At 35.7% G+C, this 5,388-nt stretch overlaps 1 long non-coding RNA gene across 3 annotated transcripts in view; it reads left to right on the forward strand.

Annotated features, from left to right (window-relative positions):
* The first annotated feature begins 610 nt into the window (after window positions 1–610).
* Window positions 611–5,388, forward strand: part of LOC115939830 (uncharacterized) — a 22,843-nt gene continuing 18,065 nt past the window's right edge. The window contains exon 1 of one of the 3 annotated variants that reach the window (XR_014144924.1): window positions 611–708. This is a non-coding gene — a long non-coding RNA (uncharacterized LOC115939830). The remainder of the gene's footprint in view (window positions 709–5,388) is intronic. The other 2 variants (XR_014144925.1, XR_004074608.2) reach the window with 2 other exon arrangements.

A 5,388-nucleotide genomic window follows, 5' to 3' on the forward strand; every position in this document is an offset into this window, starting at 1 on the left:
GTGAAATTCAAACATATTGTCTTTTACTACAGGCAATAATATGTATATTAAACTAAGGTGAATTTATTCCCAAACAAATATTTTTTAAGCTGAAAACGACTTAATCCTAACCAAAATGAATGACTCTATGAATCAGTTTCCAATTTATAAGCCTTAGTATGTTTCTCTCTGATATAAATATACAACAAATTGAGAAAATATGGCAGGAACTTGAACACCATGATGAATGAGGGAGCCACAGGTGAACTTGGAAAAAGGTCCTTTCTAGCCCAAATTCCCTGAATCCTTTAAATTTACTCTCTTTAAAGGGACCCTGCAAGTTAAAGAAATTTAATTTGCCATTTCTTCTTTAGAAACATAACTCAACTGCTTGAAGCATGTCTACTGTTTCAAAGGAGAAAAAAGTCATATGGCAAGGGAAGATCAGGCAGGACAATGTTTTTCTACAGCTGTATGTGTTAATTTAGAAAGCTAATGCATTGACATTCAGTGCACTTGCCAGAGGCCTTATCTGAAGGAACAGGTGAATCTAAAAGGAATTCCAGCTGTGTGGGCTGAAGCTGAGTGGAAGCCAGACAGGATCAGGCTTGGCCGGCATTCAAGTGAATGTGAGTAGCTGTAGTCCAAGGGGTGTGCATTACAGTTGAAGAGAGGAGCCAGAGGGGTTGTAGAGGAATTGTCTCAGAGAACATGTCCATGGGGCAAAAGGTAAGTCAGAGGAGATGGGATAAGAGTTTCAAAGCTGAGGTCCTCAGAACCAGATCCTGAGGAAGCCTGGGAAGCGACACTAAAACAGTATCTAGAAGATGTGGTCTGAGGGATTGCAGTACAGTGGTGAAGTAGGGTCAGCAAGCTTTCTGTAAAGGGCTAACGAGTAAATGTTTTATGCTTTGTGAGCCATAGGGTCTTTGCAGCATCTACTCACTCCGCCATTGTAGTACCAAAGAAACCATGGATAATGTGTAAGTGAATGGGTGTGGCTGTGTTCCAGTGACACTTTACCTGTGTGCAGAGATGACAGTCTGGATTTGACCTCCGGGCCTTAGATGGTCAAGCTTTGATATGAGCAGCAGCGCTGATTTAAAGCAATCTGTAGTCAGACGACAGTCGTGTCATAAGGGCAAGGGACACAGGGCACATGTGTGGTCCATACGGACTTCCGTAGCCTGGGCGCTCTCCACTGAAGCAGTGTTGCTGGAAGACTAAATTGGGACTGGTCTTTGGTAACCAGGAGGCCTGGTATGGTCTTCAGGTACTGGAGACAGGAATTTAAAAAGATTCAAAACATGAAGTGAAGAACACCAAGGGAAAATTGACTTATTTTAAAACGTTGTTCTTTACCTTATGGTCATCTATCCAGATGAGCACTAAGAACTCTTGCTTAATCCTAGGGAATGTATGAATACAAATAATGTCTTTGCCACTGTGGTGGCTGAGATTCTGTTTTGTTCTTTATATTTTAAGTTTTGATAGCTGTATGCATCTCGTTTATGGGTTAAGCTGCTCATTGACAGGGTTAAGCATATTCTCCAGTATATGTATTTTATTGTTGTTATAAGAAGGGGTATCTGATGAAGTTGTGATATATACTAGTGACAATTTAAAGTAATATATTGCCTGACTGAAAATAGAATCAATGTGCAAGCATATGTGTGTTTAAAGGGTATGAAAATATACAACAAACCTTTATCCATTGGGAAAAAAATCAGTGCTCGGAGAACAAGGAGAAAACAGGGACCATTAATAAGCTCATCAGTCTATATCTGAGCCTTAAAATAAACTCCAAACAGAGGAATGGCCAAATATATTTTTTGAGGCCTGGAGGTAAAGAATTTTTATGTTAAGATATACCAACATAGTTGTAGTGAGTTGAAAATAACAACTTTGAGTTATTGTTAAAATATTTTTTATTTTTAAAGATCTTTGAAATATTTGTGTTTTGTTCATAAAACAGTATATATATATATATTCTCTTCTTTCTTTCTTTTTTTTTTGTTCTTTCAGTTGCAATAATTCTCAGTGATATCTAGGGTCACATCATCCACTCTTAAGAATTATATCAAGGACATAGAACGAAATGTAGATTTTCTGAAGGTCTTTCTCACAAATTATGTTTCTGCCTGGAAAGAAAACTTTCCTTAATATGTCAATACTTTAGTTTATTCCATTTACCTGACTTTAATTTGTATGAATCAACATTGCCATTATAATCATCATCATCACCATTTATCATATCAGACATGGGTAAAGCACTTTAAACATTATGTCTCTTAGTATTTACAATGATTCAGGGAAAGAGATGAGAACATTAGATTGAGAGAGCTTAAGTATCTTGCCAAGGTCACCAGCTGGCATGTGGCAGAGCTAGGATTTGAAACCAAATCCAACCGACTTCCATAATTATTATACATAGTAATATATAAATACATACATATATGTAGTATAACTAATAATAAAAAATATAGTATTAATACTAATGGCTTACTCATTAATTGAGATAGAACTCTGAATCTGATGCTTTTTCTATCACAATGCAATCATAAATCATCAGCTCATGGTATAGAAGAACTCTACACCCCTGCTTCTGATTTTCAAAGCTGCCTTCAGTACCAGTGATGATTGTGTTGTTCAACACAGTACAAAATGCCTCTGGCTTAATAACTAAGTCTTCCTTTCCCTACTTTATTTTGCTTCTCAGGCAGTAAATAGGAATTTGCTTTTAGTGAACACTGAGCTGTATTTCTTGAGATATTTAGTCTTCATTTACCATTTACGTTCTATAAGGAAAGATTATGTTGGTGATAAAATCCTTTCAATACTATGAAAGGAAATCAGACAGCTTCCTTTGAATATGAATCTTTTTTATGTTCATTCATTCATTCTTTGTGCTAATATTTCTTGAGTATATATAATGTCCAAGGTGCTATTCTAGGGCCAAATTGAGTAGTGAACAAACAGGCAAAGCCCCAACTCTTACAAGGTTTTAATTTGGTGCATAAAGAGAGACAATAAATAAATAAATGAACAATACTATGAAGAAACAAAAGCTGGATGGAGATGTGGTATTTTGCCTATCTTTCTCCAATCCCCTAATTTACTTGTATAGAATCTTGCATACATGGGGTCTAAATAAACTTGAAACGTCTTATCTGTGATTCTCTAGGGGGCTTCTTAAATGTGCATTTCTTTCTCTGTAACCTTTTTCATGTCCCTCTAGGACATTGACTTTGAAATGTTGTGAATAATACAATTTCAGAAGGAACTGCATATGGGAAAGTAGGATGGAAAATCTGCACTGTCTTATAGCTGTCCAAAGAAACATACTTTTAATGGCTTTTCAATGCTCCTAAAAAATGAACAGCCAGGGCATCAGATTTCCCCATCTAGAAGTTACATGATTGAAATCCCATGTTCCCACACAAGGAGAAACTGTGGTTAAAAATTCTCATGTATGTACGTGTGTGTGTATGTGTTATGTGGCTTGTCTGACTTCAGCTGGAATATAGATTTGGTCCTAAGTCAGAAGAGAGTAATAAGATTGTTTTAAGGTTATTGATTTTAAAGATGGCAGGGGAGAAATTCTGGGCCGTTACGTTCTTGAGTCCGAAAGTGAGAAACCTGTTGTAAGAAAATAGGATTCAAACATATCTGAACAGGTTTGGAGATTGATAGAGGAGTGCCTAGAAAACTGTAAACAGTAGAGCATGGAGGTGCATCATTCCAGCTAGGGATGGCATTTGAATGGTGCCATTAATGTGCAATAATCTATGAGTGAAGGACCTAGAGCCAACATTAAGCATAATGATTCGCAGAAGTGAAAATACTCATGTCCAGGTGCAAAATTGACATTCCTTAAGAAATCTGTTGAGTAACTCCAGATGCTTGTATTGAGGTTCCCTTGTAATTAATGTAACTTTTCAGTTTTTTAAAAGCCTTAGACCTCACATGGGCCTGACTATTTTAAAGCAACTTAGGTTTTCTTGTTTGTCCTGAAAAATAATAAATGCCCATATCTGCATTAATTCAAATTTACCCAATAAAGGTAGACGTGATGTGTTGAGATTTTTATTAACTTAAAACTTTTGAGCTTTTAGTTTAAAATAAAATCATGGAGTGTAAGTAAATTTGTATCCATAAAAAATATTTCATATGATTTCATAGGAAAATAGGTTCTATGGGAGAAGGATAGAAGAGAATTTATAAAGACACCAGATCTCCAAGGATGTTAAATTGCTGTAATATGAAAAATTAATAGTTAACAAAAGAACATTATTTTAAAATACTAAGGATATTAATTTTTAAAAACTCTCTCATTCCTGAAATATTTGGAGAAAAATGTTTAATGCATAAACTAAGCAGGGGTACATTTGTTTCTATTTTGAATGTTCTCCCATGGAGATTTGGCCTATCTTTTACACATACAAATATAAGCTGCCAGGAATCCTTAGGCATTAAGAGGATTCGAGGTACTTCAACATGGAGGTGAAGGTTATAAATATAAGACATTAAAAGTCTTGAAAATATATCACCAGAGACCAATGTGGGAAAAAAAAATCTAATGCCATATAAACTTAGGATTTTTCATGAAATCCTGAATTGTAGAAAATTATTTACAAAGTAAATCACTGTTTTTTGGAAAACCTTAAAAAAATAATAATAACTAAAACACATAAATGCACAAAACTATTATTGTCATGTTCTGAAAAATGTGGGAAATAAAAGCCCTTCAGAATGTGACATTGGTATCCTGTTTATTAAAGGAGAGCACTAGAAATTTGTTCTCAAAGAATTCTGTATTAAAGTTATATTTGAAGGAATTAAATTAAGATACAACAAAAGAGAATGGAAAAGCTACTCTCAAGTTTCTCTTCAGACTTGGTTTAACCAGTTTGTAGTTGATTGATAACGACAGTCATGCAACCTTTCATTTCTCTAGATTTGGACTAAATTCCTTTTTTTTTTAAATATTATTTTATTATGTTATGTTAATCACCATACATTACATCATTAGTTTTTGATGTAGTGTTCCATGATTCATTGCTTGCATATAACACCCAGTGCTCCATTCAATACATGCCCTCTTTAATACCCCTCACCAGGCTAACGCATCCCCCCACCCCCTCCCCTCTAGAACCCTCATTTTGTTTCTCAGAGTCCATAGTCTCTCATGGTTCGTCTCCCCCTCCGATATCCCCCCCTTCATTTTTCCCTTCCTACTATCTTTTTTTTTTTTTTTTTAACATATAATGTATTATTTGTTTCAGAGGTACAGGTCTGTGATTCAGCAGTCTTCACAATTCACAGAGCTCACCATAGCACACACCCTCCCCAATGTCCATCACCCAGCCACCCCATCCCTCCACCCCCCACCACTCCAGCAATCCTCAG

This window comes from Leptonychotes weddellii, chromosome 4, assembly GCF_054177405.1.
Source record: "Leptonychotes weddellii isolate Sample4059 chromosome 4, ASM5417740v2, whole genome shotgun sequence".
Taxonomy (NCBI): Eukaryota; Metazoa; Chordata; class Mammalia; order Carnivora; family Phocidae; genus Leptonychotes; species Leptonychotes weddellii.